Consider the following 13505-nt stretch of genomic DNA (forward strand, 5'->3'; position numbering starts at 1 on the left):
GAGAAGCGTTGCATCTGGGAGCTTGTGTGTGCTCTGTCAGGTTTTCAGACTGGAATATCTTTCCTATGTACCTTCGAACCATTCACATTGTCCTCAATCCCCTGGTCTCCAGGGGTTGGGACATCTTTGCATGTAACTCTAACGTAACAATTGCAGATGAATCGCATGCCAGCAATTTTCCTTTGGGCTGGTAATGGCTGCCAATCTGGGTCATAGACCATAACCCTCATGAGAGGATCCTAATTAGCCTCTCGGTGTTTCCCTTAAATAGGCCACTTCCCTTTGTGTGTTAGACATTATTTCATATTCTATTACCAACGTCTGTTTGCCTTTGCTGCACTTCTTTCATTATTAATGTAAAGGAGCAATTCGGAAGCTCGTGATTAATTTTAAAGCAGCTCTTCCGTGTGTAAATAATTGATGGGAATGGAGATGAGAGTAGTGAAGAGACAGGAGCTGGCACCCCTGCTGCAGACCTCTGTCTTCTCTCTTGCACTCATTCCCCTGACCCCTCCCCAAGAACCTTCATGTGCTTGCAGCTGGTCTGTGTTTTCCAGCTTCTCATTGCCCAGTGAGTCCTTAGGCCATGAGTCAGCTGGCAGTGGGATAGCTTCATAAAGAAAATGGCACGCATTTCTTCCCGGGGTTCCACAACTGTTTATGAGAGGGAAATTCAAGGAAGCAGAAGAAGCCGTTTCTATCCTCCTGGGGAGGAAGATCAGTTAGGAACAATCTAAGAAAGGGAAAACAACTTACTTCTTCATTACATATTATACAGCTCTTACAATTAAAAAGCTGAGATGCCAAGGCTTGTTTCTCGGGAAATCGACAAAAATGTGTTCCGTTCCTCTGAGGCCAGCCCCTTTGTCTATGATACGCATAAGTACGGGCACACATTTGCCTAGAATGTCAAGTACAGAGCCTGAACATCCTATGGGAAGAGGGAGGAGAATGCTAGTCTTTCAGTGCTACTTGGAATACATCCTTCAAGCACTTATTTTGACAGAAAAATAAATTGATTTAAGAGTCAGTTGCCACAACTGCTTTGTAGAGAACAAGAGAATGGTCTAATAGTTGTAACAAACACTGCTGATGACCCGTGAGCATTGATTGCTCTCTGCTCCTGCTTATAGGTGCAATGTGCTCACTTGCTGCCATGATGGACCATGCCTTTAACTCTGGTTACAATGAACTCTTCCTCCCTTAGCGAGGAAGAAGGGAGGCAGTGAAGAAGGAAAGAGGGAGGGACAGAGGAGAGAGGGAGAGAGAGGGAGAGAGAAGGAGAGAGAGAGAGAGAGAGAGAGAGAGAGAGAGAGAGACTATGTCTATATTAGCAGCTTCCTTCCCTTTCTCCTTTTATTTTATGTAAGCCCACAGCCTGTGGGATGCTGCTGGTCAAATATTCACAGACAAAAGTGTGTTCTGCTAATTTCTGACTGATTCAATCAAGTTGACAATCTAAATTAGACTTCACATGTTAACACCTTGTCAACCTGAAAGACAACCACATCTCCTTAAACCGGAGCATCCTGCGGCTGGAACTCCAAAACTTTCACAGTCGTTTAATCACACATTCAGTGCATCTTCTGCAACACCTATTGTGTTTGAACACTCTTAACAATCCAAGATCAGAGTTTTCCTGAGACCCAAGGCAGAGTCTTATCTAGGGTCCATTTGAAACCCAAAGACAAGTTACTTACTAGCAAGATGCAACATCACATAATGAGCATTCCTAATGTAAAAGGAGGAGAAAGACACACGGAAATAAGGGAAGAGACCAAAGCAAACCTGAAACACAGCAGAGCGAACACTAGTTCTATACCTTATGTGTAACATCTGGCACACCTGGAACAGTGTGGGTGAAAGGTGTAGCATCATCCTTGGTCAGTCCTGCCCCGTAACCATACCCATTGCAGATAGGATATTGAATTATAGGACTCTAAGCACTTACTGTGGGGAAAACCACACGTATCTCTGTATCAGCACTAAAGTATCAAGGGCAATTCTAGAAAAACACAGCAGAAAATTAGATTTGTAAGAATTGTGCGTTGAAATTGGTGCTGATGAGATGGAAAGAGTTACAGAGCAGGAGGGAACTGGACCTCATTTCCCTCTGGCTTGTGGTTTGGATTTGTAACAATTAATTCTTCCCATGTCTACCATACAGCTTCATTCATCTGGACCTATCTGTATTATGTGTGAGGGGTGGAGCCACGAGTCAGGTACCTCTGCATAATCTTTCGATCCTGGCCATAGGCAACTGCAAAGAGGGTAAGTATCACGGAAGAAGCTGCCACTCCCCGTACTCAGCTTCATACTGCTAAGCGCCAGTCCCCATACTCAGCTTCATACTGCTAAGCGCCAGTCCCCATACTCAGCTTCATACTGCTAAGCGCCAGTCCCCATACTCAGCTTCATACTGCTAAGCGCCAGTCCCCATACTCAGCTTCATACTGCTAAGCCAGTCCATGGTAGATTCTAGGAGGGAGTTGTAGTCAAGGAGATACCCTAACCCCTCACCCAGGCCCAAGCCGGTTGTGCTCTAATAAATAACTGTGCCCTTAACCTAGTTGCCTCCACTCCTGATCCAGACTCCGTAATAGGACCCCTGCCCCAAATACTTCCTAGGTTCCTCCACTAAGACCTCCAATCCTTGACATTGACAAGGGCATTTTCCTCTCTCTGACACATTACTACTCCCACACCTTTAACCTTTTCTGTTCCTGCTCCCATGGTGTCCAAAATAGGTGGTTGCTGTGGAATAGTTGTACATCGTGTGAAGTCGTATTGCTGTGATTGGTGCAATAACAAGCTGAACAGCCAATAACTAGGTGGGACTACTTTTGGAGGTGGAGGAAGCAGGATGGGTAATATATGACAATATATAGATTAATAGATAATGGAATAATTGAAGTTATATGAGCTAGTTAAAAACAAGCCTAAGCTAAGGCAAAGTTGTCATAATTAATAAGCCTCTGTGTTATTATTTGTGAGCTGGTGCTTCCCCCCCCCCCACTACAGGTCTGCTGCTTCTGCTTGGTTCCCTTGGTAGTGATACATAGTCCGTCCACTCCTTTCAGGTCAGAGCCTGGGAGGAACCAGATTAATGAGAATCTAATGCAGTGTCCCTTTCCTTTTGCCTCCATGGTCACACCAAGTGAATAAAATGACAAACATTACCTGGCTTTAGCTGGCCACCTCTGGACCTTGACAAATCAATGCAGTAAACTCTGCAGTAGTGTGGAAATTGAACACTACGTTCGTTTTGAAAATGGCAAGGAGCCTCTGGTTCTGCAGAGCGTGTCTGCAGTGCGGTTTGGTGTGTTGCTGGGTTCACCAGAGCCTTGCCAACTGTGTCACTGGGCAGCTATTCACTGACACAATCCAGAGGGGACCATTGATCCTACAGAGGGTAGACTTAAAATCCCTCAAATTTAACTAGCGAGGGTTCCCTGACCACAGGTCTGATTCTCTGACAAAGAGATCAAAGATCCTTAGGTACTATGAAGTAAGTTGTGTCTAGTAATCATTATTAACTCTTATGTACAGCTCTCAAAAAGTGTTCGATAGCTATGCCTTCAGTGAAGAAGGCAGAACCTGAGGATTGCATTGCCCAATAGCCTAAAGAAACATTGGTATTGCAGTTGGTTTACATGGTAATGGAGATAATCATGTTACTCTTAGTGAGAGGGTATGGTGGGTCACTTTATTACACAAAACTCCCGGGAGCAGCCACCACTACAACAGAATCCCAACAGCTGTGGCAAAGGTTAAGCAGCTGGACAGAGCATACTGTGCCCTGTCACAGTATGCCTCCTGATACATACCTTCAGTGTCTTTATTCTCAAAGACAGACCACCAAAGAGAAAGCAATGACGGAGCATCAGTATGAGCGCCTACTATCAGGCTCCGCTGTGGTTTTCCAGTGCCGCTAGTGGGGAGGGCATCTTCATTATCCAGCTCTAGTTTCCATATTCCTCTACTCCTTGCAGAAGACAGGGCTATATCCATACTGTCCCACTCTGCGACATTGGGAGTCCTTGGATGAAAACACTTATCTGCCTAGACTTTTCTGCTCTACCCAGTTATCCATTCCCATTCTTTCACCTTAGGCAAATGTATGATTGAATTATATTAGATCATCAGGGGCGTGTGCAGAGTAAATCAAGGGTGGCCATGCTAACGTCTACATGTTGTAGCTTCAGTGATTGACACAGTGCAGGTGAACTCAGGGACAAGTAGGGAAACTCTAGATAATGATATAGAAATAAGACTAGGTCTGAGGCTGAGGTCCCTCTCTGCTAACAGACCAGAGGCCCTGTGAGAAGCTGAGAGTTTTAAGGGTGTTAAAGAGTTGAACCTCCTGGCTTTGGGGAATAGTAGTACACAGGTAACTATACTTTCTATATTCCATGGTGCCAAGTTGAAGGGTAAAGAAAGAAGTATAGTCTTGGATTCTGGGTTGCCAGTGTCCACGTCAGAGGGCAGCAGGTGGCAATTGAGCTCCAGGAGTTTGGCTCACCAGAATGCAGGGCTCTGATGAGTGAATCTTGGCTAGGCAAGGCAAGGCCCGGAGGTCTGTGGCTCCAGAATGTCTCTTGCTTTTGCTGTGCCTTTACAAGTTTATTGCTGCCATTTTTTCCTCTGGTGTCTGGTATGGTGTGAATGGCTGTAGTGGGGGGGGGGGTCCCCCACTGCCTTTAATGTAGTGTGATTGTCGAATGGAAACATTCCATTTTATTGGGCATTTTAACCTGTGGATTATTATGAAGATGATTTCCTCTTCAGCTGTACTGTTTAATTGAAGTAACGATTTTATACAATAACAGTGTTAGCTTAAATAGAATTTCGATGATAAAGGGTTTCTAAGAACCCTTTATAGTAAGGGATTAAGATAGAGGTTACTTCCGTGGGGGAATTAGTATAGGTAAAGATAGGGTATAGTGCTGCCACCACTCTTGATAAAGCGGGAGCTGCAGAGGGTAGAGAATAGGCTCAAGAAAGAATCACACAGCTAGAGCTTAGTAGTTTCACTTGAGTTATATAGACTATAGACTATAGACTTTGGTTCAGGCTAATGATTAAGGGAAACAATGAGTCCCAGGTGTTAGGCTAGCTCAAGTTCATGTAATCTTAAAGCTTGGAGTTGTGTTCATGGGTTTCAATGTGCATCATAGCTAAAACAAAGCTCTAAATAATTACTTCATGGAACTAGAACACAAAGAATTGAATGGTTACTTAAGGTAATTGGCTAGGACTCTAAAATATGCAAAGTGAAACTAGTAACCTGTTTTTCTGGCAATTATAAAAACTGCTGCTGAACTATGGCTGAAAGTATCCGTATCTGTGAGAAGTCTAAAAGATGAATGTTTATCTGAGTGTTGGTTTCTCGGAAAGTACCTAAAGATGTAGTGAAGAAACATATGGTGTGGACCCATTCCAGAAAAAAAATATGTTCTTAGGGTGATTATGTGGTAACTCTGTAACTTTTTGTTTTGGGGAAAATCTTTGTAATGAGGGGAATGCAAAAAGAGGCTTTGAGAAATAACGTGAGAGATGATAGAGAGACCCTGAAGGTGTGTGTGTGTGTGTTTCCCTTTTAGTAGAGCCCAGAGAATTAAGTTTTATTCCCTCAGATGGAAAAGTCAATTGAGTGATTAGTTCAATGACTCCATGGCTCCTCTTCAATTCCTGAGCTGCAGAGGATGGTCCTTACAGTGGTGTTGGGTAAAGTCAAGATGGGATGCTTGTCTGATACCAGCCACACAGCCATTCCTTTAGGACCCTACAAGCCCTGTCACTGTGGATTACATGCATGATTAGTATACCTGTATGTGCATTATTATTTGACTTCAGTCCTAAACTCTGATGTGAACTGCTGCCAACCATGTCATCTTAGTGGAGGGCACAGGAAGTCATAAACCCATACAACTTATAACCCGTGGCACATGGATTTGTCTGTCTTCTCACTTAGCCACACTCAGAGAGGCAGGGGTTCAGCTTAAGGCCGAAACCCTTTGTGTGACCCTCTAGCTCTACTGTGAAATGACAGCAAGCTTTTCCCTGGAATGATGAGTTACTTGTCTTTGTCTACCTGACTAGATTTAGAATCTCCTGGGACAGATTGAGGGTTGTCCTTAATGGTATTTCCAGAGGGAAGTTTAATGGAAGACAGATCTACTCTGAGCAAGGGTGATACCATCCTAGGGGCTGTAGGACCAGACTGGATAAAAGAGGGAATAGGAGAAAGCTTGATTCTAGATGAGTAGTGCTTCCTGATCTGCTGAGATGTGAACAAGCAACCCTCCCCACTCCCGCAGCCATGAGCAGGACACCCCTCAGCCAAGCATGCAGTCTAGGCAAAATGACCCCAAGTAGGGAAGGGCTCTCAGCCTTCCTCTGCAGACTAGCTTCCTTGTACACCGGTCTCTGGAATCTCCTTATCCTCCACTCTTTTTGTCTACTCTCCTGTTCCAGCGATTAGTGTTTGTTTTCTTTTTCCTTTTTAAAATATATATTTATTATTTTTTCTTATTTTACATAGTGATCCCAGTTCCCTCTCCCTTTCTCCCTCCCATGCTCCCCATCCCCCCTCTCGTCCCACCCTCCACCGGGAGAGTGATGTCTTCCAGGAAGGACCTTCAAAATCTGTCAAGTCATTTGGAGTAGGGACTAGGCCCTCCCTATGCCTGTAGGGAGTATCCCTCCACGGGGAATGTGCTTCCAGAGTCCATTTGTGCACCAGGGATACATCCTGGTTCCACTGTCAGAGGTTCCTTAGACTGCTCAGTCCTTCTGAGACCACTCATATATGGATTTTAGACATAGAGCAAAGGATCACCAGCCTGTAATGCTGGTTTTCTAATGCTGCATAAGAATGCTTGCACTGAAGAAAGGAAGAATCTTAATTGGACAGGCATACAGGAAGGTGAGAAATCAGGAGAGATTTCTTTTTCTTTTCTTCTTTATTAAATATCCTTAGTGGAATTTATCTAGGCAGGCAAGTCAAGGAAGTTTGATGATCCTGAATTCAATAATTGAATCTAGAAGGAATTGCACCCCTTGTCAATAGAGGTAGGATCTTAGGGAAATTACTCTCATTTGATGGAACTCAGTAAGTGGTAGAATGTAGATTACACTGTACCTTTTTAAAAATGTTCTTGTAAGCTTCTGTTGATAGAACACTCATGAAAGCACTTTATGAACAGGAAGGAGCTCACCCACTGAGCTAAAATGTCAGCTATCCATTCATTCATCTTAACACTCTTCACTCATTGGGTAAAAAGCTAGTTCTGTGTCTTAGTATTCCCTCTGTACAGAAGAGCAACTGCGCACAGTCCTTAAATTCTGAGTAAGAAGGCTGGACTGTGAAAATAATCATTGTAGTATTTGGGTTATGAACTAATGTATCTAATTTGACATTATTCATATGCATATGAAGACATGTCCTCTAACTACAGAGGAAAATATGGATGACTCAATCATTTCTAAAATTTCAAGTTGCCAGTCCACTTGAAAAATTCAAGTATCCTGGTTTTGTGAAACAAAGAAAATGTGAGACAGAGACTATAAAATCTTTCAAGTACTTGTTTACTGTTACTTTCCTTCTGTGCTTTCCCAAGGATATTTTGAAAATGTTTTATACGTTAAACAGAATGGAATATTTTAAATGTTGGATAAGTTCAAGAGGGACACCAATCTCTCTTAAGTTATGAAAATGTTATATATTGGCTGTCTCTGTTACTAAGGGGAATCTTTCTCAAAAGTTTTGTCTTAAAATAACTTAGTTTATCTGGAAGGAAGAAATAGCCATTTCCAGGCAACAAGCTAGTACAAATACATACATACATACATACATACATACATACATACATACATGTTCTTCCTGTGTTTTTAGATGACATAATAAGTAATTATTGTGAGATATTTTTTTAAAAACTGGTTTATTGGGTTTCATAGCAAAACAAGTCTGGGCAGCACTAGGGTTTAGATAACTCACTTGTAAAACCTAACAAGTATATGCCCGTGTGTAGCAGGACTGCCAGTCGTTGGTCCTCTGTGGGCATTTGAATACACCAACATGATGCTCATTCCCAATCTGCAAAAATAACAATGCATTCCAGCAAGTTCTAACATCTGTGTTTATGTAACATGTGCCCGTGTTATGCCTGGTTGAGCAATAGGGAATAGAGAAAAGTCAAATTGCATCTTAAACATCTTCCAGAATCAAAGAGAAAAATGTCTCAGCCTGCGTTCCATCCTGGCTGTTTGGCAGAACGCAAGACTGCCTGATGAATAGCTGGGTATAGTCAATGAGCATGGGCTTTCTTACCTCACATCATCTACTGGGTTCCATGCCAAGAAAATTGTGTGTTCCTCTTCTGACTGCCAACCCTGTCTGTTGTTCTCTGCTCTGGTGCTCCCAGACTTTTCCAGCTGTGTAAACTTCAGGACTCCAAATGTTCTCAGCTGTTGTGAGATTAGGAGTGTGGTGAATAGCCAAAGGGGCTGCCAAGGATGTCTGGGGAAGATGGAAGGTTTCCAGAGGGTACCAAGCACTGGCAGAGCCCAAAATGTAGATGGTCAATTCTTCCTTTTCTTGTTAAACGTCAAGTAGACAGATGTGAAGAAAGTTCAGTCACTAATGTAGTGAAGACATGAGTCTGATGTCTAAACCGCATGAGTCTGAGCAGGATGGTAGATGCACTTGGACAGTAGATCTCTGCACAGAACCCCAGGCCAAAACCCTATCTCAAAAATAAAACAAAGTGGGTCATTGCACATGCACACACACACACACACACACACACACGAGAGAGACACACATACACAATACATTGTTGGGGGGGCAAGCAGAAGCCACTGATGCAAAGACCAAGGTCAATTTTGGCATTGTGGCACATGCAAGTAAATCTCAGGATACAAAGAACAAAGAGGGAGGGTTGTTAGAAGTCTGAGATTAGCAGACATCACAGCAAAACCCAGTCACAAAACAGAAAATCCTGGGACAAATTGTATACTATTCATACTGGAGGGTGGCAATGAAGTTTCCTCCTCTGTGCTTCAGAAGGAAGACACTAGAAGCTATGAGTAGATAATAAAGAGGAATCAAAGCTGATCAAGTATGAGTTTTACCCTGATACACAAGGAAAATGGTAAGCAGCTGTTGGAAGACATGAGCAAAGTCTCCTTCCCCAAGACAGAGAACTGAAACAGGGCAATGAGTGGATGCCACCAAAGTCTAACTCAGTGAGCCAGGTTTACTGGGGCTTTTTACGTGTGTATGGCTGAGGGGTTACTAAGTGCCGTAGACACAGCTGCAGCATAAAAGCCCACCCCCGAATGGGCTATGGCTCACAAAAGCTGGGTATGTGGCACACCCTGCACACACTGAGGGTTGGACAGCGTCCTTTCCAGGTGGCTCACTTGGTCTGAGTCTGTTCCAGGCAGCTGGTCTTGTCCCAGAGAGATGTAGGCATCTAAGCTGGTCCGAGAATAACTCTCTACAGCTCTTCCTGCTTATATATATACTTGGGGGAGGAGGGATCTAGTGAATCTGGCCAAGTTCAGGGACTTCCTGAAGCTTTTACAGTGTTTCTTTCTTAAAAAGTGTCTTTGAAGGATGAAAGGTTTTTATATTCCTTGCAGGTCAGATTCAGCCCAGGTTCTCTAGGTCCTATGTCAAAAGTGTCTACTCTCTTCAGAAATAGGGACTCGCCTTCAACCTCTGGGGCAACCCTGAGACCATATACACACAAGTGACATTATACAAAGAATAGGAAAGGGGAATGCAGAATGGAGGGATAAAAAAGAAGATAACAGTGATATAATTGTATTTTCAAAAAAAAAAAGAAAGAAGGAAGGAAAGAAAGACAGGATGGAAGGGAGGGAGGGAGGGAGGGAGGAAGGGAGGGAGGGAGGAAGGAAGGAAGAAAGGGAGGGAGGGAGGAAGGGAGGGAGGGAGGGAGAAAGTTGTTGCTTTAAAAAGCCAGGTATGATTTCTAGTATACCCTTTCTATTCCTTATTTGCTGCTTGAGACAGGAGAGATCTCAGCTGTCCTGGTTGCCATTGAGTGAGGGTGCTGGACTCTTTTCCATGTGTAACTCTAAGCCAAACACCTTCCTCCCTTTCGTTGTCTTGGCCATGGTGTTTTATTCCAACAATAGAAAAGTAGCTAATATAAGCAGTTATCAGTTCCTACCTACGAGGCTCCAAAGGCTGAAATCTCATCTGAGTCCCGTGAGGCGTTCAAAGCATTGAAGAAGCACATCAGGCAGCAACTTGGTCGCTTGTGATGTGCTTGCCTGCCACACATACCTAGCATCTCACTTTCCACTCTCAAGGAGCTTCATCTGTGAGAATTCCAGGGTGTCCCAAGATTTGCTGTAAGCGTGTGTGTGCCCGTGCGTGCGTGCGTGCGTGTGTGTGTGTGTGTGTGTGTGTGTGTGTGTGTGTGTGTGTGTGTGTGTGTTTTTCTTTTGCCCGTTTTTTGGTGGGGGAGAGGGCACCCACAGGGTTTGATTATTCTTTCTTGGGAGTGCCCAGCCTTATCTTGGCTTGTTTCTAGCCAGCTTTTCTTAAACTGTCCTGTCTATCTTTTGCCTCTGGGCTTTTTATCTTTATTCTATATACCTTTATTTCTTACTCCATGGCTTGCTGTGTAACTTGTAGACTGAGGTTCTGTTCAGAGGACTGGTCTGCAACCTTTTTGTCCCAAGAAAGCACACAGAGGCTTACATTAATTATAAAGTGTTTGGCCAACGGCTCAGGCTCCTTATTGGCTAGCTCTCTCTTAATTATTAACCCATAGCTATTAATCTATGTAGTTCTAGATGACCTTATCTTGCCAGAGAATGCTCCAACATGTTATTCTTTCTGAGGCTACCTGGCTTCTCCCTGGTGGCTCCTCTCTGCCCCCTCTCCCCAGAATTCTCCTCATCTGGTAGGCCCACCTATAGTTCCTGCCTAGTTACTGACCAATCAGTGTTTTATTCATCAACCAATAAAAGAAACATATATATATATATATATATATATATATATATATATATATGGACATTCCCCATCAGTAGCTGGGTGACTGGCCCCTGGAGTTCTCTCCTGCTCCTTTTCTTGCTCCTTGATCTCCTTTCAGATGTCTCCTCCTATATATTCTCTCTGCCTGCCAGCCCTACCTATCTTTTCTCCTGCCTTGATATTGTCCATTCAGCTCTTTATTAGCCCAATTGGGTGTTTTAAACAGGCAGCTACACAGAGTTAAACAAAGGCATCATAAAAGAATGCAGCACACCTTTGCACCGTTAAACAAACATTCCACGGCATAAACAAATGTACCACATCTTAAAATAATATTCCACAGTTGGTCTTCAAAGGTTGGGGTTTCGGTACCAAATTTAGTAATTGTGATGGGATACAAAAATCAAACTAGCAATTGTAATGAAAAGAAAGTATAATAAAGCACTGCTAACAGGAAGTAAAGTTTACATTTTGTGGTGACAGTTGATGAGGAAGTAGACACCTTGATTGGTATGGGAAACAAAGGCAAGGGAATGGAGTTACAGAAGCTTGGAGGAAAGACTAATTTGTGCTAAATCCCCAGGACTCTAAGAAGGGGCCAAGCATGCCTGAGGCTGGTATGTCTAGACAACAGAGGGAGCTCTATGGGCCTCAAATTCAGGCTTATGAAGGTTTGTTATGTGACTGAATTTGCCTGCACAGGTGAAACACACTGGTCTATTCACCCCAGAAAGAGAGCACAGAGCAGTGATGGGGGATGTCCTTCTGTATATGTTTCTCGTATTGGTTGAAGAATAAAATACTGCTTGGCTAATAGAGCCAGGAAGATAGGTGAGACGAAGAGAATTATGGGAAAGGTTGGCAGAGAGAGACCACAAGGAGACGTCATATAGAGACCAGGAAGATAAGATGCGCCTGGCATTCTCTGGTAAGATAAGGCCACGTAGAAATACATATATTAGTAGTTATGGGTAAATAATTAAGACAGAGCTAACCAAGAAGAAGCCGCAGCCATCAGCCAACGGTTTAATAAATTAATATAGCCTCTGTGTGTTTATTTGGGTGCTGAAAGGTGGCTGTGGGGCCAGATGGGAATACCAGCTACAGAACAGACCGAAGTAACAACTGTACCAATGATTTTCATTGGGGTTACTAATAGGAATATAGACAAGCAGGTGCTTACAGGTGCATGGGGGAGGAGTCAATAGTAGAAGTATGGGTGTAGAGTTACTTAGCAGGATCAGGGATGACTCAAAACAGCTTGAAGGCAGCTCAGCAGCCTAATATCTTTTTTCCCTGCTGCTCAACTGTTCAGACTCCCCTGCCCTAGCAGTTGCTTATGCCTTCTGTACTGCCAGGGAGGGCCCTCAAAAATCTTCTGGGTACATGTGAAGCTGTGTTCATCTCCTGGACTTGTCTTACTCTTAGTGTTGGCACTGCTAACTAAAAACAAACTCTCACAGCTGGGTCTAAGACTCATTCTGGACATGGATGTCCTTGAGAGGGTATACTAAGACTATTTGGCTGAATGTTGGTAAAGGTACCCCAGATTCCAACAGCTTCTGTAGGGACTGCAGGTGCAATCGGGCTATGCACCAATCTATTAGTATAGAGCACAGTACCCTTAAGGCATTATTGTGTTGACATTTTTTCCCTCCAGTTGTATTTGGGTCTATCCTAGGTCTCCAAGTCATCTAGCCCCTGGGTCCCAGTGCTCCAGCAGTGTCAGAGGTGGGCTTACTCTTCTGGCTTGGGTTTTAGACAAGACAAATCATTGGTTGGCCACTCTCTTAATCTCTAGGTCACCCTCACCCCAGCACACCCCATAGGCAGCACAGGCTGTAGCTCAAAGGTTATGTGGCTAGGTTGGTTTCCCACTCCATGCACTTGAAGTCTTGCCGGGTCACCGGAGATGGCCAGTTCAAACTATGTATTCACTATTGCTCGAGGGAGGCTTCATCTGGCAACTAAGGAAACAGATGCAGACCCACAGTCAAACATTAGGAAGAATTCAGGGAACCCTGAAGAAAATGGGGAGAGAAGATCAGAGGAGCCAGAGAAGTCAAGGACACAAGAAAACTCACAGAATCAACCAACTAACCTAGGCTCACAGAGACTGAACTGACAACCAGAGAGCCTGCATGGAACTGACCTGGGCCCTCTGCATACATGTTACAGTTGTGCAGCTTGTTCAGTGGGGACAGGAGCTGTCTTTGACTCTTCTTTTGGTTTCTGGGACCATGCTCCTCATACCTGCTTGTCTTGCTCATGGAGAGATGCTTAGTCTTACTGCAACTTGATATGCTATATTTTGTTGGATACTCATCAAAGATCTGCCCTTTCCTGAAGGGAAATGGAGGAGGGAGTGGATTGGGGGATGTGGAGGGAGAGACAGGGAGAAGGGTCTGGGGAGAGAGGAGGGAGGGAAAACTGTGGGGGGAGTAAGGGACGAGAAAAGAATTGCAGTTGCAAGGGTGAAGACGCACTA

This window comes from Phodopus roborovskii, unplaced genomic scaffold, assembly GCF_943737965.1.
Source record: "Phodopus roborovskii unplaced genomic scaffold, PHOROB, whole genome shotgun sequence".
NCBI classification, from domain to species: domain Eukaryota; kingdom Metazoa; phylum Chordata; class Mammalia; order Rodentia; family Cricetidae; genus Phodopus; species Phodopus roborovskii.